Raw genomic sequence first — 27,716 nt, 5'->3', positions numbered from 1 at the left:
ACATCTACAGCCAATAAAAATTCATGATTATGGGTAATATGATGTCGAGACCTACATGCAGAGTGGCTTCCACCGTCAAAACTATAGGAGGAATGACAAGAAAGACACCTTTCTCTTTTCTTTGTTTTTGTAAGTTTTCCTTAAGGGAATATATATACACATCTACATTTCAACTTTAGAGTTGTAACATTTATATTTCAACAGGTAATCCCATTTATACATCTGACTGTGCATATGCAATGTTACTAATGCTAGTGACTTCTATGAGGTTTCTTTGCACCCATGAACATTAGTTCGTATGCGGTAGTTATTCATATAAGCTCAAATTAAAAATTGTGTCTCATAGAAAATACACACCAGTATTTAACAATGATTCAAACAAGAACCCGTATTGTACCCTGGACTTGCATGATTCCACACGACGACAGTATACTTATTGAGATCTGCATTACACACAGAATATGTATTCCAGTCTGGATAATGTTATTTAATTCACTTTAATTGCTTTTTTCCCACCCTATAAAGCTTTTTTCCCACCCTATAAAGATTCTGTTTGGCTTGAGATTCCCATTTATCCACAAAAGGCTCCACCAGGGGTGGGCAACAAATGGCCCATGGGAGGGTTGAGTAAAGAAAATGCTTACTCTGGGTTAACCTGTTGGGGATGGGGGCGCTGTTTAGACTATTTATGCTAATTGGGTAATTTTTGAAACGGCTTCCCACAAAATCCTTGATCGTACAATATGCATATTATTATTATTATTGGATAGAAAACAGTCTATAGTTTCTATAGGAGTTGAAATTTTGTCTCTAAGTGGAACAGAGCCCATTCTACAGCAATTTCCCTGACATGGATTCAGATTTCAGAAATGTTGGCCACTGTTCTGAAGTCAGTTAAAAGGGCACTGATATTGCTATGACTATACGGACACTTCTTACGTCTTCCCCTGGATGCCTTTACGTGATGACGATTCCAATGGGGTCGATTGCGCGTTCACAGGCCCTACAAATGAAAAAACCCTGAGGCTAGTCATTCTTTTGGAGCTGCGTCATGCGCCTAGAGGACACCGGCCCGCACCTGTTCCAAGCATTAGTGAAGGGGGTAATATTACTCGGGTCATGTTTCTACTCGTTATGGGAGTTAAAAACATCATAAGGTAGTTAATTTAAAGCGTTTTATAGCAATTTATATCCGTTTAGTGCGATTTTGGGACATTTATTTTTGCAACGATGTGAATAGTTGGGCACGCTTTTCAGTTCATCCCGAACGCAGTTGGCATTTCCACATGGCAAGAGGACAGCTTTCCACCAAAAGACGATTGCTCCCAAGAAAGGATCCTTTGCCCAAGATACTGATGGAAGAACAGCTCAAGGTAGGACATTTTTATTATGATAAATCGTGTTTCTGTCGAAACATTTTAGTGGCTTAGGACGCCATGTTTTTTGACGTAGCTTCGCTTGGCGCAAACTGTATTGAAAAGTAAGGATAAATTAAAAAATGTTATTCCGCAATTGTATTAAGAATTAAATTGTCTATCAATCCCTGTCCACCCTATATTTTTTAGTCACGTTTATGAGTATTTATGTATAAGAGTAGATCACTGTCTAAGTGGCGCAAGGACTTTTTCTGACCAGCTTGTCTACATTTCACATTGTCTAACCATGATTTTGGTGGCTAAATATAAACATTTGCGATCAAACTCTATATGGATTGTGTAATATGATGTTACAGGAGTGTCATCGGAAGAATTCTGAGAAGGTTAGTGAAAAAATTAATATCTTTTGGCGATGTTGACTTTTATCGCTCACTTTGGCTAGAATCAATGCTGGGCTGCTATGTGCTATGTGCTATGCTAATATAACGATTTATTGTGTTTTCGCTGTAAGACACTTAGAAAATCTGAAATATTGTCTGTATTCACAGGATCTGTGTCTTTCGATTCGTGTATGCTGTGTATTTTTACGAAATGTTTGATGATTAGTAAGTAGGTAAACACGTTGCTCTAAGTAGTTTTTCTATTCCATTTGTGACGGTGGGTGCAATTGTAACCTATGCCATCTACCTGAAATATGCACTTTTTTCTAACAAAACCTATCCCATACCATAAATATGTTATCAGACTGTCATCTGATGAGTTTTTTTGTTGGTTAGGGGCTATAAATATCTTAGTTTAGCCGAATTGGTGATGGCTACTGGTGTTGGTGGACAAATAGAAGATGGTGGATTATGCTAATGTGTTTTTAGGTAATAGATGTACATCTTTACATATTGTGTCTTCCCTGTAAAACATTTTAAAAATCGGACAAGTTGACTGGATTCACAAGATCTGTGTCTTTCATTAGCTGTATTGGACTTTAATGTGTGAAAGTTAAATATTTTAAAAAATATTTTTTTTGAATTTCGCGGCACTGGTTTTTCAGTGGGGGGGGGGGGTGTGCCGCTAGCGCCACGCTGATCCTAGACAGGTTAAAAAAAACTATTCCAGGCCTCTCATGAATGACTAAAACTCGATCTAAATTGTGTAGAAATTATAATGGACCTATGTTTTCAAATAACTAACCTTTTTCTAGAACACAAATTGTTTTGACAAAAAAATCTGTGCAGCCCTCGGCTGAATTTTGAAAACCAATTGTGTCCCTCGATCTTAATGAAGCCAGCAACTATTAGCTAACCTATTGTTAGCTTTAACTGTCTACAAAAGTGAACAACTTTTTTCCCTCTCTGTGAGTAAAAAATATGTTAATTTGACCCCGCCCTGGGTGGGATCCAATGAGCAACCTAAACAAGGTAATGAAGGCGGTACCTTATGATATTGCATGCAAGGTGCCCAATCAGAATGAATTTTTCGATTTTAACAACTACAACATTACTACATCCCCCCCCCCCCCCCCTCCCTCCTACTCCTCAGATCATGAGCGCACACCTTACATATAGACACTGTACTGGTCTGCACTACTGGAGTGGGGGCACAAATTCTATCTGGGAGGTTTTTCCACCCAGTAGAGCTGGACCTGATCTGCTTGCTAGTGGTGATGACAGTAGTCAGACAACTTTACCAGGTTGAGTTTACCAGGTTGACTCAAAATACACTGTCAAACTCTTCCCTAAAGCCTTATCTCTGATGAAGCACGCTAAATTTGCTAACTGCATGTAAAATAAGACTACCCTCACATATCTGAAATGACATGAATACTCATCATGAAAAGCATGCAGTTAGTGCCTTCAGAAAGTATTCATACCCCTTGACTTATTATTATTATTTATTTTGTTACAGCCTGAATTCTAAATGGATTAAATATATATTTTTTCCATTAATATACACACAACACCCCATAATGACAAAATGAAAACATGTTTTTAGACATTTTGGAAAATGTATTGAAAATAAAGTAAAGATATTTCTAATTTAAATAATTGTTCACATCCCTGAGTCAATACTTTGTAGAGGCACCTTTGGCAGCAATTACAGCTGTGAGTTTGGCTGGGTAAGTCTCTAAGAGCTTTCCACACCTGGATTGTGCAACATTTGCCCATTATTCTTTTTTTTAAATGGCTGTTGATCATTGCTGGACAACCTGTTCCAGGACTTGCCATAGATTTTCAAGTAGATGTATGTCAAAACTGTAACTCGGCAACTCAGGAACATTCACTATGTTCTAGGTAACCAACTCCAGTGTAGTTTTGGCCTTGGTTTTTAGGTTATTGTCCTGCTGAAAGGTGAATTCAGCTCTGTGTCTGGTGGAAAGCAGACTGAACCAGGTTTTCCTCTAGGATTTTGCCTGTGCTTAGATCTATTCTGTTTATTGTTTTATCCTGAAAAACTCCCCAGTCCTTAACGATTACAAGCATACTGTAAGCGGTGCGTAACTGGCTGCAGGAGAGCAGAGAACAACTGGAGCACTTTAATGTGTGGGAAAACAAGACAAAACAAATGGAAAATGAAAGGTGGATCAGCGATGGCTAGAAGACCGGTGACGTCGATCGCCGAACGCCGCCCGAACAAGGAGAGGACCTGACTTCGGCGGAAGTCGTGACACATACACATAACATGATGCAGCCTCTACTATGATTGAAAATATGGACATTGGTACTCAGTAATGTGTTATGTTGGATTTGCCCCAAACATAACATTTTGTATTCAGGACATTTTTTGCAGTTTTACTTTAGTGCCTTGTTGCAAACAGGATGCATGTTTTGGAAACAAATTATTCTGTACATGCTTCCTTGAGTTTGAGTTTCAAAAAATGTTTACAGGGAAAAATCTATGTTTCAGTAAAAGTGTGGGTTTTAGCCAGCCGGTTAATTTTCAATCGCAGTCCCTGGGCATGTTATTGAAAACAATTACAACAACAATACAGACAAACAATGAGCAGTGAGCACATGCAGCGCAACATAGGACAAGCAACACTTAGCAAGCAGCAATCTGAGCAATAGCACAAAAAGCTACTAAACAAAATATGTACCTAAAAGCCACAGTGTTAAAAACCTCTAACACCTCACAAACCCGGATCCGGGAGCACCCCCATCACAAAAGCTGACTAGCATAGCCTAGCCTAAAGTTACAGGGATATCATAAAATAAAATGTTCATGAAATCACAAGTCCAAGACACCAAATGAAAGATACAGATCTTGTGATTCAAGCCATCATTTCTGATTTTTAAAATGTTTTACAGGGAAGACACAATATGTAAATCTATTAGCTAACCACGTTAGCAAAAGACAACACTTTTCTTACTCCACCATTTTCTTACTGCATCAGTAGCTATCACAAATTCGACCAAATAAAGATATAAATAGCCACTAACCAAGAAACAACCTCATCAGATGACAGTCTGATAACATATTTATTGTATAGCATAGGCTTTGTTAGAAAAATGTGCATATTTCAGGTATAAATCATAGTTTACAATTGCAGCCCCCATCACAACTCTCACTAAAATGACTAGAATAACTACAGAGACCATCGTGTATTAGCTAATTACTCATCATAAAACATTTCTTAAAAATACACAGATCTTGTGAATATAGCCAATAAAACACAATATAGCGTTATCTTAGCTTACTACAATAGTCAGTCACACAGCAGCATTGATTCAAGGCAAAAATAGCAATAACGTTATAAACCACCAAACGCTATTAATTTTTTCACTAACCTTCTCAGAATTCTTCAGATGACAGTCCTGTAACATCATATTACACAATTCATATAGAGTTGGTTCGAAAATGTGCATATTTAGCCGCACAATTCGTGGTTACACAACGTGATTAGTGGGCAAACAATCGAGCAATCTGTCCTGCGCCATCTTGGAAAGGCACCTATTCTTATCGAAAGCTATTCATAAACTTGACTAAAAAAATACAGGTTGGACAGCAATTGAAAGACAAATTAGTTCTTAATGCAATCGCTGAGTTATATTTTTAAAATTAACGTTATTAGACACACAGTGTGCGTTACAGCCAGACTAGTGCCGCAATAATGGCGGACAAAAACGTTTACATTTTTCCCCATAAATACGGAATAACATCATAAATAGCTCTTACTTTTGGACGAGCTTCCATCAGAATCTTGGCGAAGTGGTCCTTTGTCCAAAATAATTGTTGCTTGGTTGTAAAACGTCGTGTTCAAATTCGGAAGTAGCAGCTAACAAGTAGCTATGAGGCCACAGTATGCCCAAAACTTTATACTCAATACTAAGGAAATTCCGAAAATAGCAATATACTCGCAGAAACTGATATAACTCGGTTTAAAATAACTTCGTTATGATGTTTCTAACACCTATAACGAATTAAATTACAGACGGATATATCTAAGGTCGATAACTGAGCGTTCCAAAATGCCATCCTGAGGTCTTGCTTTGCGTAATGGCGAGCGTTGAAAAGATAGGTCCTCTCGCTCCTTGGCCTTTTATAAACTCTGGGAACTACGCAGAAAGTCCATTCCACTTCTCATTGGTTACTGACATCCAGGGGAAGGCGGGTGCAGTTCATGTCGACCCATAGGATACATACAGAGCTTTAAACTCATCTGAGAGCAGAGCCTAGTTTTCAGACCTTCGCAGTTCCTGTCATGGATTTCGTTGCAGAGAGAGTTCTGTTTCACCCACAGACATAATTCAAACGGTTTTTAGAAACTAGAGAGTGTTTTCTATCCAATAGTAAGAATAATATGCATATTGTACGAGCAAGAATTGAGTACAAGGCCGTTTAAATTGGGTACAAATTTGTGCTATGTCGAAATGGCACCCCCCTAGTGGCAAGAAGTTTTAACACAGCTCAAAAGCTACAGACAACAGATAACATGGAAAGCGGCAATACACTGCTAGGGATTATGTTCACAAGTCTGATTGTCCTTGAGCCATGTCTTTATGTTTTTTGAGGTGTGATAGGTGGTGAAGTTATTTGTGTCTGATGGCAGTGTGTTCCAGACAAGGGAGGCTCTCACAGAGACAGCCGTTTGACTCCAGGAGCTTTTCCTTAATTAAGGGAAGTATACAGTCACCTCTCCTGGCAGACCTTGTGGATCTGCTGCCACATGTTTTTTTATTTGTTTGACAAAAGTACTAATTGGAGGTGGAGCCAGGCCATTTAGGACTTGAATACAAGACATTAGTTTGTGTTTTGCGCAAGATTTTCCCAACTCAGGAGCTCATGCTTAATGAGGATGTAACGGTGATGATGGCTATTGGGCTTTCTACCAAGCACATTGAGAACCTGTTTGTAGACTGACAATGGGTTTTAATGTTATACAGCAAGCGTGGGCCCAACTAGTCAAGCAGTATGTTAAGTGGGGGAGTATCATAGCATGGAAGTACAGTTTTGTTGCCTCTGTAGTCAAACAATTTAGTACGTATCGGAAATTAGCTAGGTTACCTTTTTTACCTGCATTTTGAAAGAGAGGTTGCAATCAAGAATTGGTAGGTACTTAAAATAGGATACCACCTGGAGTTTCTCCCTTGACACATACTGTGCACATCTGGCTCAGTAGCATCAGTTGCCTTCTTTGTAAAGAACATGCAGACTGTTTTCGTTCACATTGAGATGCAAACATGAGTCACTGAGCCTCTTAGTAACATGGAACATTGCAGTAGTGAGTTCTTGTGCAGCTTGTGGTTTGCTCTTTGCATGCACATATACAGTATCACTGTATCATCTGCATACATTTGAACTTCAGACCCAGTACAGACAGAAGGCAGATCATTAATGTACATGCTGAACAGGAGGGGCTTCAGTATTAACCCTTGGGGCATGCCCACATCATAGCTGAGAGTGGGCGACATCTCATTGCTCACTCTGACAGACTGGGTTCTGCCATCAAGGTATGATGTCATCCATCTCAAGGCATCAGGGGGAAAGTTGAACTTGGACAGTTTTGTGATGAAACATCATGGTTGCTATAAAAATAAATAAAGAGTCACACACTCTATTTTTTTTAAACTCCCAGTAATTTATTGGGTAAAACACCAGGCACAGTGTTGCCCAAACCTTGGTGTTTTACCCAATAAATTGCTGAAATGACTGGGAGTTTATATAGAGTGTGCAACTCTCTTTATTTATTTGTATAGCTTACAGTTATTTGCCATTAGTCAGCACCTCTACACTATATAATTTTCTCTGCGTGTGCACCAGCTCATGCTTTTTATGAGAACCTCATGGTTAACAGTGTCAAAGGCATTCCTTACGTCTAGAAACACAGCCCCAACAGCGACCCATTTGTGTCACTTCCTGGTGATTGTCTCCCCCCACCTTCAGGTGTCTCCTGTTTTCCCCATTAGTCCCTGGTGTATTTATCCCTGTGATTCCTGTCTCTCTGTGCCAGTTTGTCTTGTTTTGCCAAGTCAACCAGCGTTTTTCCTAGCTCCTGTTTTTCCCAGTCTCTGTTTTTTCCTAGCCCTCCTGGTTTTGACCCTTGCCTGTCCTGATGCCGAACCCGCCTGCCTGACCACTCTGCCTGTTCTGACCTCAAGCCTGCCTATCCCCTGGTACTGTTTGGACCTGGTTTATGAACTCTCGCCTGTCCCCGACCTGCCTTTTGCCTACCCCTTTTGGTGTAATAAATATCGGAGCTCAACCATCTGCCTCCTGTGTCTGCATTTGGGTCTCGCCTTGTGCCCTTATAATTTGTCCAACTTGGACTTCACATTTTCTGGAAGTAAGCAGTTGGAAGTTTTCAGCTCTGAAGCCAAACTGCATGGAGTGCAATGTGAAGAGAATGTTGTTTAGGAGGGCAACCAGTTGCTCTGTTAAAAACTTTTCAGCAAATTTGGACACCACAGGTAGTATACTTATGGACCTGTAGTTACTCACGTCAGCAGGGTAGCCTGAGTTAAAGATCGGTATTGTTATAGCTGACTTCCAGACCTTTAGAAAAACACCCGAACCAATAGACGTGTTGGTGACCTTAGTTATGGGGCCAGTGAGTGACTCTTTATAGTTTTTAAGAAAGGTCAAGTCCAGCCCAAACACATTCTTGGCTTTATAGTTCTTTAGTGAGCTAATCACCATGTTCACCTCTGACTAAGAAACCTCAAACCTCCCTTATGGCGAAGACAGTTTGAGTGTCGTTCACTGGCGCTGAGCCCAGGGGTTCTGTGTCAGTACCTTGAAAGAGTCAAAAAATCAGAAATTTAAAATTGCTATTTCGTTGCTATTTTGCTAAAATTGCTAAAGTTGCTATTTCGATTGCATCCTGTGTTAGACTGTCATTCATATTGATTTATTTTCACTCTGTCAATTCGATTAGTATTGTGGAGTAATTCCAATGTTGTTGATCCATCCTCAGCTTTTCTCCTATCATAGCCATTAAACTATGCAACTGGTTTAAAGTCACCTTTGGCCTCATGGTGAAATCCCTGAGCAGTTTCCTTCCTTTCTGGCAACTGGGTTAGGAAGGATGCCTGTATATTTTATAGTGACTGAGTGTATTGGTACACCATCCAGTGTAATTAATAACTTCACCGTTCTCAAAGGGATATTGAATGACTTTAAAAAAATAAATAAAAATGTTTACTTTTACCCATCTACCAATAGGTAACATCTTTACGAGGCATTGGAAAACCTCCCTGGTCATAGTGATTGAAATTCACTGCTTGACTAAGGGACCTTAGAGATAATTGTACGTGTGGGGTACAGAGATGAGGTAGTCATAAAAAATCATGTTAAACACTATTATTGAGTCCATGCAACTTATTATGTGAGTTAAGCAAAATACTCCTGAACTTATTTAGGCTTGCCATAATAAAGGGGTTGAATATCTATTGACTCCAGACATTTTAGCTTATTTGTAATTAGTTTGTAAAAATGTCTGAAAACGTAAATCTCAATTTAATCCATTTTTAATTCAGGCTGTAACAACAAAATGTGGAAAATGTGAAGGGGTGTGAACTTTCTGAAGGCGCTGTACTTGTATAACTAATGATCGAGCTAAATGTGCACAATTCCTTTGCATGGAAAAATTTGAAATTAGTTGTTCTGGCTGTGTTTTTTAAGAAGTGATCATAATACAACCAAATAATTGTAACATTTCTTAAAGGCCCAGTGCAGTCAAAATTGTGTTTTTGTATTTCCACACTATGAGGTTGGAATAATACTCTGAAATTGTGAAAACTAGGATCATTTAAGAGCTGTTTGTAAAGACTGCCTGTTTTGGCCTGCCTGGTGAGTAGGGCTGGGATGATACTAGTATTGCAATATTATGGCAAAAATGAAAACATGAAGCAGATCGTGGAATTCTTTGGTCCTTTAAAAACCTACTGTATATAACATATTGTATACTTTAGCTTGGAAAATAAATAAATGTGACAACATAATGATGTTTGTTTTTAACATTAGGGCTGTTTTCCTAAAGAAGTTAAAACCGCTTTGTGCTTTGTTTCCTTACCACAATACTAATGAGTATTGCAATACTGGTATCCTTGTGAAGATGCTGGAGGAAACAGGTACAAATGTATCTATATCCACAGTAAAACGAGTCCTATTTCGAAATAACCTGATAGGCCGCTCAGCAAGGAAGAAGCCACTGCTCCAAAACCGCCATAAAAAAGCCAGACTACGGTTTGCAACTGCACATGGGGACAAAGATCATATGTTTTGGAGAAATGTCTTCTGATCTGATGAAAAAATAATAGAACTGTTTGGTCATAATGACCATCGTTATGTTTGGAGGAAAAAGGGGGAGACCTGCAAGCCGAGGAACACCATCCCAACTGTGAAGCATGGGGGTGGCAGCATCATATTCTGGGGTGATTTGCTGCAGGAGGGAATGGTGCACTTCACAAAATAGATTGCATCACAAGGAGGGAAACTACGTGGATATATTGAAGCAACATCTCAAGACATCAGTCAGGAAGTTAAAGCTTGGTTGCAAATGGGTCTTCCAAATGGACAATGACCCCAAGCATACTTCCAAAGTTGTGGCAAAATGGCTTAAGGACAACAAAATCAAGGTACTGGAGTGGCCATCACAACGCCCTGTCCTCAATCCCATAGAAAAGTTGTGGAAAGAAGTGAAAAAGCGTGTGTGAGCAAGAAGGCTTAAAAACCTGACTCAGTTACACCAGCTCTGTCAGGAGGAATGAGCCAAAATTCACCCAACTTATTGTGGGAAACTTTTGGAAGGCTGCCCAAAAATGTTTGAACCAAATTAAACATTTTCACTTTTGAATGAATTGGTGACCATATTGAACTGCCTCCTACTCTGTCCCAGAATATATGCATATTATTATTACTATTGGATAGAAGACACTCTGAAGTTTCTACAACTGTTTGAATTATGTCTGTGAGTATAACAGAACCCATATGGCAGGCAAACTTCCAAACAGGAAGTGGAAATTCTGGGGCTGGTTAAACTCATCGTCTATTCACATCCCAGTAAGATATGGATCTGTTCGCACTTCCTACGCCTTCCACTAGATGTCAACAGTCAGTAGAACGTGGAATGAAGCCTCTAGTGTGATGTGGGGCCGGATGGCAGCTATTTGAGTTAGTAGTCTGGCAGAATGCTAGTTCCTGGTTACGCGCATTACTCATGATATCGCCATGCGTTCCATTACTCTGTAGACAAAAACGTATGCTCCAGTTGGAACGTTATTGGATATATATGATAACAACATCCTGAAGATTGATTCTCTACTTAATTTGACCAGTTTATTCGACCTGGAATATAACTTTTTGAAGTTTTCATCCGAGATCGCCTGGACCGGCACCAGTGTTTGGACATGTGAACTAAACGTGCTAGCAAAAGTAGCTAATTGGACACTAGTAATGGACATTATCGAACAAAACAACGATTTATTGTGGAACTAGGATTCCTTGCACTGCATTCTGATGAAAGATCATCAAAGTTAAGGGAATATTTATGATGTAATTTCGTATTTCTGTTGACTCCAACATGGCGGAGAAATGTTGTGTATTTCTGAGCGCCGTCTCAGATTATTGCATGGTATGCTTTTTCCGTAAAGTTTTTAAAAAATCTGACACAGCAGTTGCATTAAGAACAGGTTTATCTTTAATTATATGTAAAACATGTATCTTTCATCAAAGTTTATTATGAGTATTTCTGTTATTTGACATGGCTCTCTGTAATTACTCCGGATATTTCTGAACAGGCATTTCTGAACATGGCGCCAATGTAAACCGAGATTTGTGGATATAAATATTCACATTATCAAACAAAACATACATGTATTGTGTAACATGATGTCCTATGAGTGTCATCTGATGAAGATTATCAAAGGTTAGTGATTAATTATATCTCTATTTCTGCTTTTGTGACTATTATCTTTGGCTGGGAAAAATGGCTGTGTTTTTTTTGGATTTGGTGGTGATCTAACATAAATATGTTGTGTTTTCACTGTAAAACATTTTAAAAATCGGACACGATGGGTAGATTAACAAGATGTTTATCTTTCATTTGCTGTATTGGACTTGTTAATGTGTGAAAGTTAAATATTTAAAAAAAATATTTCAAAAAAATATTATTTGAATTTCCCGCGCTGCCTTTTCAGCGGAATGTTGGGGGGGGGGTTCCGCTAACGTGTGTCCTAGAAAGGTTAAAGGCAGTGTGTAACGGCTGACGCTCTCCTCATCCTCGGACGAGGTGAGGAGAGAAGGATCTTCAGACCAAAACGCAGCAGTTGGGAAATAAGCCATCTTTATAAAAAATACGATGGCCACACGAAACGAAACAAAACACTTTCAAACTACAAAACAAGAAAACGACGTTGACGAAACCTGAACATAAACTTACATAACTAAACATAAACTTACGTACAGGAAACAGACGACATCGAAACGAAACAAACAAACGCTACAGTCCAGTGTGGCACGAACATACATACTGACACAGGAGAAAATCACCCACAACGAACACTGTGACAACGCCTACCTAAATATGACTCTTAATTAGAGGAACGCCAAACACCTGCCTCTAATTAAGAGCCATACCAGGTAACCCAAAACCAACACAGAAACAGAAAACATAGAATGCCCACCCAACCTCACGTCCTGACCAACTAACACACATAACAACTAACATAAATAGGTCAGGAACGTGACAGTACCCCCCCCACAAGGTGCGAACTCCGGACGCACCAGCACAAAGTCTAGGGGAGGGTCTGGGTGGGCATCTAACCACGGTGGTGGCTCAGGCTCCGGGCGCGGTTCCCACCCCACCATAATCCATCTTAGCTTCCTCCCTCCAAGAATGTCCACCCTCTTTTTTCCCCCACAAAATCCTCTTAATAATATACCTAATAAGGACAACACCGGGACAGAGAGATAAATCAAGACAGAGGGATAGATAAGAATATAGAGGTAGATAAAGATAGAGAGGGAGATCAGGATAGAGGGGCAACTCCGGACTGAAAGGCAGCTCCGGACAGAGAGACAGCTCTGGACTGATGGGCAGTTCTGGGTATCTAGCCTTTTTAGGCTGAAGGGCAGCTCATGGCTGACTGACGAATCTCGACGCTCATGGCTGGCTGACGGCTCTCGACGCTCATGGCAGGCTGACGGCTCTCGACGCTCCTGGCAGGCTGACGGCTCTCGACGCTCCTGGCAGGCTGACGGCTCTCGACGCTCATGGCAGGCTGACGGCTCTCGACGCTCATGGCAGGCTGACGGCTCTCGACGCTCATGGCAGGCTGACGGCTCTCGACGCTCATGGCAGGCTGACGGCTCTCGACGCTCATGGCAGGCTGACGGCTCTCGACGCTCATGGCGCTCTGACGGCTCTGGCTGCTCATGGCGCTCTGACGGCTCTGGCTGCTCATGGCGCTCTGACGGCTCTGGCTGCTCATGTCTCTCTGACGGCTCTGGCTGCTCATGGCTCTCTGACGGCTCTGGCTGCTCATGGCTCGCTGACGGCTCTGGCAGATCCTGTCTGGTTGGCGGCTCTGGCAGATCCTGTCTGGTTGGCGGCTCTGGCAGATCCTGTCTGGTTGGCGGCTCTGGCAGATCCTGTCTGGTTGGCGGCTCTGGCAGATCCTGTCTGGTTGGCGGCTCTGGCAGATCCTGTCTGGCTGACGGCTCTAGCGGCTCCTGTCTGGCTGACGGCTCTAGCGGCTCCTGTCTGGCTGACGGCTCTGTAGGCTCATGGCAGACGGGCGGCTTTGCAGGCTCATGGCAGACGGGCGGCTTTGCAGGCTCCTGGCAGACGGATGGCTCAGACGGCGCTGGGGAGACGGATGGCTCAGATGGCGCTGGGGAGACGGATGGCTCAGATGGCGCTGGGGAGACGGATGGCTCAGATGGCGCTGGGGAGACGGATGGCTCTGGCCGGATACGGTGCACTGTAGACCTGGTGCGTGGTGCCGGAACTGGAGGCACCGTGCTAATGATAAACACCTTCCTACTAGTGCGGGGAGCAGGAACAGGGCACACTGTACTCTCAAAGCCCACTCCACAACTGATGCGCGGCACCGGCACTGATGGGCAGTTCTGGGTATCTAGCCTTTTTAGGCTGAAGGGCAGCTCATGGCTGACTGACGAATCTCGACGCTCATGGCTGGCTGACGGCTCTCGACGCTCATGGCAGGCTGACGGCTCTCGACGCTCCTGGCAGGCTGACGGCTCTCGACGCTCCTGGCAGGCTGACGGCTCTCGACGCTCATGGCAGGCTGACGGCTCTCGACGCTCATGGCAGGCTGACGGCTCTCGACGCTCATGGCAGGCTGACGGCTCTCGACGCTCATGGCAGGCTGACGGCTCTCGACGCTCATGGCAGGCTGACGGCTCTCGACGCTCATGGCGCTCTGACGGCTCTGGCTGCTCATGGCGCTCTGACGGCTCTGGCTGCTCATGGCGCTCTGACGGCTCTGGCTGCTCATGTCTCTCTGACGGCTCTGGCTGCTCATGGCTCTCTGACGGCTCTGGCTGCTCATGGCTCGCTGACGGCTCTGGCAGATCCTGTCTGGTTGGCGGCTCTGGCAGATCCTGTCTGGTTGGCGGCTCTGGCAGATCCTGTCTGGTTGGCGGCTCTGGCAGATCCTGTCTGGTTGGCGGCTCTGGCAGATCCTGTCTGGTTGGCGGCTCTGGCAGATCCTGTCTGGCTGACGGCTCTAGCGGCTCCTGTCTGGCTGACGGCTCTAGCGGCTCCTGTCTGGCTGACGGCTCTGTAGGCTCATGGCAGACGGGCGGCTTTGCAGGCTCATGGCAGACGGGCGGCTTTGCAGGCTCCTGGCAGACGGATGGCTCAGACGGCGCTGGGGAGACGGATGGCTCAGATGGCGCTGGGGAGACGGATGGCTCAGATGGCGCTGGGGAGACGGATGGCTCAGATGGCGCTGGGGAGACGGATGGCTCTGGCCGGATACGGTGCACTGTAGACCTGGTGCGTGGTGCCGGAACTGGAGGCACCGTGCTAATGATAAACACCTTCCTACTAGTGCGGGGAGCAGGAACAGGGCACACTGTACTCTCAAAGCCCACTCCACAACTGATGCGCGGCACCGGCACTGGTGACGCCGGGCTGAGGACAAGCACATCAGGATTAGTAGGGGGAGAAGATACAGTTTGTACAGGGCTCTGGAGACGCACTGGTAGCTTAGTGCGTGGGGCCGGAACTGGAGGCACCGGGCTAGATACACGCACTACAGGGAGAGTGCGTGGAGGAGGAACAGGGCTCAGGATACGCACTGGTAGCCTAGTGCGTAGTGTAGACACTGTAGGTACTAGGCTGGGGCGGGGAGGTGGTGCCGGAAATACCGGACCGTGGAGACGTACTGGCACTCTTGAGCATTGAGCCTGCCCAACCTTACCTGGTTGAATGCTCCCGGTTGCCCGACAAGTGCGGGGAAGTGGAATAACCCGCACCGGTCTATGTAGGCGAACCGGGGAAACCATGCGTAAGGCAGGTGCCATGTATGCCGGCCCGAGGAGACGCACTGGAGACCAGACGCGTTGAGCCGGCCTCATGACACCTGGCTCAATACCCAATCTAGCCCTACCAGTGCGGGGAGGTGGAATAACCCGCACTGGGCTATGCACTCGTACAGGAGACACCGTGCGCTCTACTGCGTAACACGGCGCCTGCCCGTACTCCCGCTCTCCACGGTAAGCCTGGGAAGTGGGCGCAGGTCTCCTACCTGCCCTTGGCCCACTACCTCCTAGGCCCACTACCTCCTAGCCCCCCCCCAAGAAATTTTTGGGAATTACTTACGGGCTTTTTTGGCTTCCGTGCCAGACGCGTTCCCTCATAGCTCCGGTTCCTCTCTCCGGTAGCCTCTGCACTCCCCAGTGCCTCCCGCTGCTCCCATGGCTTTTCGGGCTTCCAGCCACGTCTCCTTGCTGCCTCCTCAAACCACCGCTCCTGGGCTTTAGCTGCCTCCCTCTCTTCCTGAGAACGGCGATTTTCTCCTGCCTTAGCCCAGGGACCTTCTCCATTCATTATCTGTTCCCATGTCCAGAAATCCTTGTTTTTCTCCTGTCCCTTACTCCGTTTATTTCTCCCTTGCCGCTTGGTCTTAGCGTGGTGGGTGATTCTGTAACGGCTGACGCTCTCCTCATCCTCGGACGAGGTGAGGAGAGAAGGATCTTCAGACCAAAACGCAGCAGTTGGGAAATAAGCCATCTTTATAAAAAATACGATGGCCACACGAAACGAAACAAAACACTTTCAAACTACAAAACAAGAAAACGACGTTGACGAAACCTGAACATAAACTTACATAACTAAACATAAACTTACGTACAGGAAACAGACGACATCGAAACGAAACAAACAAACGCTACAGTCCAGTGTGGCACGAACATACATACTGACACAGGAGAAAATCACCCACAACGAACACTGTGACAACGCCTACCTAAATATGACTCTTAATTAGAGGAACGCCAAACACCTGCCTCTAATTAAGAGCCATACCAGGTAACCCAAAACCAACACAGAAACAGAAAACATAGAATGCCCACCCAACCTCACGTCCTGACCAACTAACACACTTAACAACTAACATAAATAGGTCAGGAACGTGACACAGTGCTACCAAATACTAATTGAGTGTATGTAAACTTCTGACCCACTGGGGATGTGATGAAAGAAATAAAAGCTGAAATAAATCATTCTCTCTATTATTATTCTGACATTTCACAATCGTAAAATAAAGTGGTGATCCTAACTCACCTAAGACAGGGATTTTTTACTCAGATTAAATGTCAGGAATTGTGAAAAACTGAGTTTAAACGTATTTGGCCAAGGTGTATGTAAACTTCCGACTTCAACTGTAGCTTATTTCTCTCAAATGTGGAGAATAAATTTGTTTACACCCCTGTTTGTGAGCATTTCTCATTTGTCAAGATCTTCCATTCACCTGACAGGTCTGGCATATCAAGAAGCTAATTAAACAGCATGATCATTACACAGGTGCACCTTGTAAAATAAAAGGCACATTAAATGTGCAGTTTTGTCACAATAGCACAGATGTCTCAAGTTGAGGGAGCATGCAATTGGTATCCTGACTGCAAGAATGTCCACTAGAGCTGTTGCCAGAGAATTTAATGTTTTCTCTGCCATAAGCCGACTCCAACATCATTTTAGAGAATTTGGCAGTATGTCCAACCAGCGTCATAACCTGCAGACCACGTTTAACCACGCCAGCCCAGGACCTCCACATCCGGATTAGGCCCTAATGCATTTATGTCAGTTGACTGATTTCCTTATATGAGCTGTAACTCCATAAAATCTTAGAAATTGTTGCGTGTTGCGTTTATATTTTTTTAAGTATATTATTAATTTAAAGTCCAAAAATGTACAGACAATACCTGTAACGATTTTCCTCCTCTTCAGACGAGGAGTATGAAGGATTGGACCAATACGCAGCGTGGTAAGTGTTCATATTCTTTAATCCAATACGCAACACTAAACAAAACAACAAACACGACAAACGAACAGTCCTGAAAGGTGAAACAAACACTAAACAGGAAACAAACATAGGTGGGAACAGGCTACCTAAATATGATTCTCAATCAGAGACAATGAAAGACAGCTGCCTCTGATTGAGAACCATACCAGGTCAAACACACAGAAATACAACACAAGAACAACTTAGAATACCAGACATAGAATGCCCACCCAAACTCACGGCCCGACCAACCAAAACAGAGACATAAAAAGGATCTCTAAGGTCAGGACGTGACAATACCAATCTCAGAATGCCCCTTTAATGTGCCCTCAAGCATGCTGGGAGCTCTGAATGCTTTTTAATGTGCATGGTAAATCATCAATTATTGTTGGCTTGCACTGACTAAAACTATCTATTCACTACAGAATTTTCCTGCAAATATTTCCTTGTAAAGATGTTGATAAAGATTGCAATTTACCAACACCCATGGAAAAAAATAGTGGTCGTACTTTATAATAGATCCACATAATAAAGCATTTATAATGGATTAGTAAATAGTTTATTCGTCATTTATTAATTATTACTCCCACATTTGTCGATGTTAGTAGTTATTCACACATTTATAAGCAACTTTGTTTTGTGATTTATAAGATCATAAGATGTTTAACATAGGTGCTTATGAACCATTTACCTGTTGTAATAGTGGGATGTGTAACTTAAGACTCTATGCTGAGTAAAGTTTTTAGTCCGAAAATGCTAACATAAACGTTTCTTGGCAGTGACTTTTCTACCAATATAATATTTATATTGCACTGGTCAAATTGACCAAAATACACCCAAGTATCTTTCAACAATGTCCCTGGGTTACAGTGAGGAGATGTGGATTAGTGTATCGTAGTTTGTGAGATCACACAGATTCCTTTTCACACCCATGATGTTCCTCTGACACATCTTAAAGTGCAAAGTTATTGGTGAATATTGACAGGAAAACACAAGCATTGCGATAATCAGTCATTGCTGTGGAGAAAAAGGTCTATCCGGTTTAGAGAGGTGCTGACATTTCTTCTTCCTATAAGCATGACAACATTTTTCCCAGAATCACCATTTATGACATACTCTGCAGGCATTTACTGGGAGACTTATTCCCTGAGGATTCGCTCCACTGCACAATGATGATGACTTAAAAGCCAGGGCTGGATGTTCTCTATATTGTTGTCCTCTATACTTCAAGGAGTGACTCATATGCAGCCATGAACCTTTCCCTTTATGAATGGATAGAAATATCAAATGTGGTGAACAACAAAAATAAGCATTTGTTGTTGGCATTGCCTGTGTTTATGAGTCAGACCTGGAGAGAAATGTTTTGTATTTTGTAGTTTATTTGAATATACCAACTTTTCAAGTACTCTAGGTTTTAGAATATGGTTTATATACAGTTTCAACTAAAAGGCAACAATTTTCTTTGAAATTCAAATACTAATATTTTTTTTTTGTAATTTGAATACCTCTCAGAAAAAAAATTGTTGAAGGTATTTTAATATATTCAAGTTATTTAAAAAAAACAAATATTTATCTGATGGCTGCCAAATCTAAAAACTACAACAGTTCGTTGAATTAGTTTAAATGCTGTATATGATCATAAGCACATGGTTTGGAGGGCTCTTAGATATGAATCGTAATATAGCATTAAGCCTATAATTAAATGCAAAAGTTACATGGAATAACCTCAACAGTAGATTACACCACTTTTGCAGCTTCAAAATGAATAACAAATATATTTGCATAATTAATGAGACACACAGTAACACTTGACATCAAGTTATTATACATGCGTAGATACCAGTAGCATTGTGTGGGTAAAATCACTGGGGAAGCCAAGCCATGGGAGAAAAAAAAAGCCATATTACAACCAATGTGTTATGATAATTGCGTTGTTTGCTCCATAACCTGTTAGTTCATATGCCTTGACATCGTGATATAAAGTTTATTCCGAAACTATTCAGACCCATTTACTTTTTCAATATTTTGTTTCCTTACAGCCTTATTCAAAAATGGATTAAATAAGTATAAGTTTTCAGAGCCTTTCCCCAAAGGTACTTTTTTGAAGCACCGTTGGCAGCGATTACAGCCTCGATTCTTCTTGGGAACGACGCTACAAGCTTGGCACACTTGTATTTGGGGAGTTTCCCCATTCTTCTCTGCAGATCCTCTCAATCTCTGTCAGGTTGGATGGGGAGTGTCGCTGGAAAACTATTTTCAGGTTTCTCCAGAGATGTTCGATCGGGTTCTTGTTCGGGCTCTGGCTGGGCTACTCAAGGACATTCAGAGACTTGTCCCGAAGCCACTCCTGTGTTGTTCTGGATGTGTGCTTAGGGTCGTTGTCCTTTTGGAAGGTGAATATTTTGCCCCAGTCTGAGGTCCTGAGCACTCTGGAACAGGTTTTCATCAAGAATCTCTCTGTACTTTGCTCCATTAATCTTTCCCTCAATCCTGACTAGTCTCCCAGTCCCTGCCGCTGAAAAACATCCCCATAGCATGATGCTGCCACCACCATGCTTCACTTTAGGTCAAAGAGTTCAATCTTTTTTTCATCAGACCAGATAATCTTGATTCTCATTAGAGCGAGGTGCTTTTTGGCAAACTCCAAGCAGGCTGTCATGTGCCTTTTACTGAGGAGTGGCTTCCGTCTGTACACTCTATCATAAAGGCCTGATGGTGGAGTGCTAAATAGATGGTTGTCCTTCTGGAAGGTTCTCACATCTCCACAGAGGAACTCTGGTGCTCTGTTAGAGAGACCATCGGGTTCTTGGTCACCTACTTGACCGAGGCCCTTCTCCCCCGATTGCTCAGGTTGGCTGGGCGGCCAGCTCTAGGAAGAGTCTTCGTGGTTAAACTTCTTCCATCTAAGAATGATGGAGGTCACTGTGTTCTCGGGGACCTTCAATGCTGCAGCAATTCTTTGGTACCCTTCCTCAGATCTGTGCCTCGAAACAATCCTGTCTCGGAGCTCGACGGACAATTCCTTCGAACTTATGTCTTGGTTTTTGCTCTGACATGCACTGACAACTGTGGGACCTTATATAGACAGGTGTGTGCCTTTCATGTCCATTCAATTGAATTTACCACATGTGGACTCCAATCAAGTTGTAGGAACATCTCAAGGATGATCAATAGAAACCTGAGCTCAATTTCGATTCTCATAACGAAGGGTCTGAATTCTTATGTAAATAAGGTATTTTAGTTTCTTATTTTATCTAAAAACCTGTTTTTGCTTTGTCATTATGGTGTATTGTGTGTAGATTGATGAGGAAAACATTTAATTTAATACATTTTAGAATAAGGCTGTAATGTAACAAAATGTGGACCAAGTCAAGGGGTCTAAATACTATAGGCCTAAGGCCGAGACAATAAGAAGAAAGAGTGGCAGAATGATTTCAACCGTGTCCTTCATCTCGGGCGCAGCCAACGTGAGTAAAGCACTTAAACGTGTTAAGCCTCGCAAGGCTGCCGGCCCAGACGGCATCCCTAGTCGCGTCCTCAGAGCATGCGCAGACCAGCTGGCTGGTGTGCTTACGGACATATTCAATCAATCCTTATCTCAGTCTGCTGTTCCCACATTCTTCAAGAGGGCCACCATTGTTCCAGTTCCCAAGAAAGCTAAGGTAACTGAGCTAAATGACTAACGCCCCATAGCACTCACCTCCGTCATCATGAGTGCTTTGAGACTAGTCAAGGATCATATCACCTCCACCCTACCTGACATCCTAGACCCACTTCAATTTTCTTACCGCCCTAATAGGTCCACAGACGACGCAATCACACTGCACACTGCCCTAACCCATCTGGACAAGAGGAATACCTATGTAAGAATGCTGTTCATCGACTACAGCTCAGCATTTAACACCATAGTACCCTCCAAACTCGTCATTAAGCTCGAGACCCTGGGTCTCGACCCCACCCTGTGTAACTGGGCCCTGGACTTCCTGACGGGCCGCCCCCAGGTGGTGAGGGTAGAAAACAACATCTCCACCCCGCTGATCCTCAACACTGGGGCCCCACAAGGGTGCGTTCTCAGCCCTCTCCTGTACTCCCTGTTCCCCCATGACTGCATGGCCATGCACGCCTCCAACTCAATCATCAAGTTTGCAGAAGACACTACAGTGGTAGGCTTGATTACTAACAACGACGAGACGGCCTACAGGTGAGGGCCCACGGAGTGTGGTGTCAGGAAAATAAACTCACACTCAACGTCAACAAAACAAAGGAGATGATCGTGGACTTCAGGAAACAGCAGAGGGAGCACCCCCCTATCCACACTATCGGGACAGTAGTGTAGAAGGTGGAAAGTTTTAAGTTCCTCGGCGTACACATCACGGATAAACTGAAATGGTCCAAAGGTTAGTGAAGAAGGCGCAACAGCAGTCATCCTCCTCTTTCATGTTGCCTAAATGGTCCATGACTGTCATTTCATTTTTGTTGTCCTAGGCTACCTGGCTAAAATGCATGCTCACTAGCTTAACTTCCTTTCATGGGCAACGATGTGCCAAGCCTACATCTAGCTACATGTTGAACTTCCATCCTCTCAGGCCAGGGGCACAATGTGTAAATGTATGGTTTGATCAGAATCGCTAATATAATCCTTAGCCAGTACGGAGAATTAAGTAAAACCAAGTCCAAATCACTATCTCCATCCATGGCAAATTTAGGAATAGGACAATTTTAGCTAGCTAGCTATCGGAGGACAGCAACACAACACAAAAAAAAATGATGTCAATGACATTTGGATTCTGGTGATGTGATTGATGTGAAGCCAAATCCAAACTGGCTTCCTTTGACACTTTTTTTTTGGTGCGCCAGGACCATTTACTGCTGAGCTCACTAAGTTCAACACTGATTGGCTATTATTATTATTTTTTTTGTAAAGGGAGGCAAAATGCATGCTGGCTTCAATGCTACGGGCAGCAACAATGTCAAACTCTTTTTGACCAGAGAGCATCAGATAGTTGGGTTACACATACTGAGACAGAGGGGCACTGTTTTATTCACTCGGATGCGTTCTCCGGTGAGATACATTCAGCCTTTTGCGAATTGAAGGAAATGTATGAAACACAGAGAGACAAAATATACATTATTTTGTTTATTCTTTTCTTTGTACATTTTTGGGGGAAGGCTGGCTTCCCCTGGCATCCATGAATATGTGCCACTAACTTTGTGATTATTACAATAGCAACATTGTTTTTCATAGGACTTTGGAAACTGCTTTATACTTGCATAATAATGGAGATATTACAAAAGTGGAGTGAGGAACAGTAACTATTCATGTACAATAGTTACAAACTCTCAGCTCATTGCTATGCAATTATAATGCAATTACAAAGATTATGTAACAAATGCTCATAAAATGTCTCTCAAAGTAATTACAGTGTTATTACACAGGCACAAGAACAGTTTAATGTTAAGTGCTACTGAGAATGCTAACAGTAACATAATATTCATTGTTGAAAGGGAACTAAATATCCCAAAACTGCTTTCTTGATTCAAATACAGCCAAGATATGTGGATAATCATGTTAGTTTGTATTCTGAGTGAACTATCCCTTTAAAGATGATATAGTGTGTGTGTTTGAAACAACACTTACCCTCAGATGGACAAAGAGGTTCAACGTTTTTTTTGTTAAGCATCCAACTTGCTGTTTGCAAATGCCTTTGAATTACTCTGCAGTGTTTTCAGGTATCATACAATTAATTGCAGCTTTCAACCTTGTCAGTGTCATGTTGAAAGAGTCATACAGTAGTTGAGAGTCAAAACGTATTTATATTTATCTTTACAAAATATTATTGATTAATTGGTTTGACTTGATTATGTAAGCCTGGGGCAATGGACAATAAGGATGGGCGTTTAAAAAATGCAGATAGAAATGCATTGTGTAGATCTAGTGTTACCGTCACATAGATTGGAATAGTATAGGAGATTGTGTGTGCTCTATTCATTTTATTTCTATCTTCAACATGCCGTTGAAGGCAGCCAATCCAATAATTTCAAAGAACAGTTAGCCAACCTGAGAAAGTCAGAAAAGCAATAAAATTAATCGCTTACCTTTGATAATCTTCGGATATTTGCACTCACGAGACTCCCAGTTACACAACAAATGTTATTTTTGTTCGATAAATATTACTTTTATAACAAAAAAACGCCACTTGGGTTGCGCGTTATGTTCAGAAAACCAAAGTCTCGTTCCGTTCGACGAAAATTCCAAAAAGTATCCGTAATGGTCAAAGAAACATGTCAAATGTTTTTTATAATCAATCCTCAGGTTGTTTTTAACAAATATAATCGATAATATTTCAACCGGACCGTAACCTATTCAAAAAGAGAGAAAAAGAAAATGGAGAGCTACCCTCTAGCTCGCAAGAACTAATCAGAGGACACCTAACTACTTTTGAAAAATATCGCTCATTTTTCAAAATAAAAGACTGAAACTATGTCTAAAGCCTGGTCACAGCCTGAGGAAGCCATTGGAAAAGGAATCTGGTTGATTCAGTTTGACAGTTTTGGAAACTTTGGAGTGTTTTCTATCCTAATATGTAAATTATATGCATATTCTACGATCTGGACCTGAGAAATAGTCTGTTTTTCATGGGAACGTTATTTAAAAAATAAAAATAAATATGGCCCCTAGCATCAAGAGGTTAACTTCCCCCTATCTGACATCTCCTTCTTTATCCCCTTTCACACGGATGCTTTTACACAGCCATTACTTAGAGCACTTGTCTCATTCATGTGACACATGCCATGAGTTTGCATATTTGGGTTATCAAATGCCTTCAAAAGCCAAACCTGTAGGAGTGGATATTGCTGGATGGAGCAACCTGTCGGTCTGATCAGACAGGTCGCCTCAGTAAACATTCAGGCCAGCATCCAGTTTGATGTTTGACTGGATTAGACTGTAGTAATGTCAGTCCTGAGACAGTGTTGCATCTGCTCTGTCTCTCTGAGATCCTGTGTTTGTGTGTGTGTGTGTGTGTGTGTGTGTGTGTGTGTGTGTGTGTGTGTGTGTGTGTGTGTGTGTGTGTTGATGCACAGGTTAACTAATAACCCGCAGTCCCTGCAGTTATATCCTCGGGACGGTCAGGTTAATAAAATATTGTTTGGATGAAGGGCAGATGGTAGCGGGCTGCTTGAATGAAGAGAAAACAATGTAAAAAATATATATACAGTAGAAGTTGGACGTTTAAATACACTTAGGTTGGAGTCATTAAAACTCATTTTTCAATCAATCCACAAATTTCTTGTCAATAAACTATAGTTTTGGCAAGTTGGTAAGGACATCTACTTTGTGCATGACACAAGCAATTTTTCCAACAATTATTTATAGACAGATTATTTCACTTATAATTCACTGTATCACAATTCCAGTGGGTCAGAAGTGTACATACACTAAGTTGACTGTGCCTTTAACTTCTAGTTGCACACAATCCCGGATCCGGGAGTACCATCATCAGTAAAAAAGCTGACTAGCATAGCCTAGCATAGCGCCACAAGTAAATACTAGCATCTAAATATCATGAAATCACAAGTCCAAGACACCAAATGAAAGATACACATCTTGTGAATCCAGCCATCATTTCTGATTTTTAAAATGTTTTACAGAGAAGACACTGTATTTCTGTTAGCTAACCACGATAGCAAAAGACCCAACTTTTTTTCCACCATTTTTTTACTGCATAGGTAGCTATCAAATAAAGATATAAATAGTCACTAACCAATAAACAACTTCATCAGATGACAGTCTGATAACATATTTATTGTATAGCATATGTTTTGTTTGAAAAATGTGCATATTTCAGGTATAAATCATAGTTTTACATTGCAGCCACCATCACAACTCTCACCAAAGCAACTAGAATAATTACAGAGAGCAACGTGAATTACCTAAATACTCATCATAATACATTTATGAAAAATACACAGCGTACAGCAAAGGAAAGACAAAGATCTTGTGAATCCAGCCAATGTAAGTGTTTTACAGCAAAAACACAATATAGCATTATATTAGCTACTACAATAGCCAACCACACAACAGCATTGATTCAAGCCAACAGTAGTAATAACGAATAAACCAGCAAAAGATATTAATTTTCACTAACCTTCTCAAACTTCTTCAGATGACAGTCCTATAACATCAAATTACACAATACATATATGGTTTGTTCGAAAATGTGCATATTTAGCGGCAAAAATCGTGGTTATACAATATGAATAGTAGCCAAACAACAAACAAAATGTCGGGAGAAATCTTGGGAGAGGCACCTAATCTAATCAATAACTAATCATAAACTTGACTAAAAAATACAGGTTGGACAGCAAATGAAAGATACATTAGTTCTTAATGCAACCGCTGTGTTAGATTTTTAAAATTAACGTTACTACGACATACAGCGTGCGTTAAAGCGAAACCGCACCGAAATTAATGGCGGAATAATAGTTTCACATTTTAACATCATAAATAGTTCTTACTATTTGATGAGCTTCCATCAGAATCTTGTGCAAGTTGTCCTTTGTCCAGAATCATCATTGCTCGGTTGTAGATTGTTGTCTTCAACTTAGGAATTAGCAGCAAACATTAGCTATGTGGCCCAGACGTGTCCAACTCTTCATAACGCAGCACAAAGAAAATTCTGAAAATTGCAATATACTGATATAAACTGATATAAATCGGTTTAAAATAACTACATTATGATGTTTTTAACACCTATATCGAATAAAATCAGAGCCGGATATATCTTTTATTTATTTATTTATTTTATTTAACCTTTATTTAACCAGGTAGGCAAATTGAGAACACGTTCTCATTTACAATTGCGACCTGGCCAAGATAAAGCAAAGCAGTTCAACACATACAACAACACATAGTTACACATGGAGTAAAAACAAACATATAGTCAATAATACAGTGAAAAAAAAAATAAGTCTATATACAATGTGAGCAAGTGAGGTGAGATAAGGGAGGTGAAGGCAAACAGATATATGTATAAATAAATAAAAATATAAGAAGGCCATGGAGGCGAAGTGAGTACAACACAGCAAGTAAAATAAAAAAAATAAAAAAACACTGGAATGGTTGGTTTGCATTGGAAGAAAGTGCAAAGTAGAGACAGAAATAATGGGGTGCAAAGGAGCAAAATAAATTAATAAATAAATACAATAGGTAAAGAGGTAGTTGTTTGGGCTAAATTGTAGATGGGTTATGTACAGGTGCAGTAATCTATGAGCTGCTCTGACAGCTGGTGCTTAAAGCTAGTGAGGGAGATAGGTGTTTCCAGTTTCAGAGATTTTTGTAGTTCGTTCCAGTCATTGGCAGCAGAGAACTGGAAGGAGAGGCGTCCAAAGGAAGAATTGGTTTTGGGGGTGACTAGAGAGATATACCTGCTGGAGCGCGTGCTACAGGTAGGTGCTGCTATGGTGACCAGCGAGCTGAGATAAGGGGGGACTTTACCTAGCAGGGTCTTGTAGATGACCTGGAACCAGTGGGTTTGGCGACGAGTATGAAGCGAGGGCCAGCCAACGAGAGTGTACAGGTCGCAGTGGTGGGTAGTATATGGGGCTTTGGTGACAAAACGGATGGCACTGTGATAGACTGCATCCAATTTATTGAGTAGGGTTTTGGAGGCTATTTTGTGACATCACCGAAGTCGAGGATTGGTAGGATGGTCAGTTTTACAAGGGTATGTTTGGCAGCATGAGTAAAGGATGCTTTGTTGCGGAATAGGAAGCCAATTCTAGATTTGACTTTGGATTGGAGATGTTTGATGTGGGTCTGGAAGGAGAGTTTACAGTCTAACCAGACACCTAGGTATTTGTAGTTGTCCACATATTCTAAGTCAGAGCCGTCCAAAGTAGTGATGTTGGACAGGCGGGCAGGAGCAGGCAGCGATCGGTTGAAGAGCATGCATTTGGTTTTACTTGTATTTAAGAGCAGTTGGAGGCCACGGAAGGAGAGTTGTATGGCATTGAAGCTCGCCTGGAGGGTTGTTAACACAGTGTCAAAAGAAGGGCCAGAAGTATACAGAATGGTGTCGTCTGCGTAGAGGTGGATCAGAGAATCACCAGCAGCAAGAGCGACATCATTGATGTATACAGAGAAGAGAGTCGGTCCAAGAATTGAACCCTGTGGCACCCCCATAGAGACTGCCAGAGGCCCGGACAACAGACCCTCCGATTTGACACACTGAACTCTATCAGAGAAGTAGTTGGTGAACCAGGCGAGGCAATCATTAGAGAAACCAAGGCTGTCGAGTCTGCCAATGAGGATGTGGTGATTGACAGAGTCAAAAGCCTTGGCCAGGTCAATGAATACGGCTGCACAGTATTGTTTCCT

Source organism: Salvelinus fontinalis, chromosome 15, assembly GCF_029448725.1.
Source record: "Salvelinus fontinalis isolate EN_2023a chromosome 15, ASM2944872v1, whole genome shotgun sequence".
In the NCBI taxonomy this organism is placed as follows: Eukaryota; Metazoa; Chordata; class Actinopteri; order Salmoniformes; family Salmonidae; genus Salvelinus; species Salvelinus fontinalis.
This window is presented reverse-complemented; position numbering follows the sequence as displayed.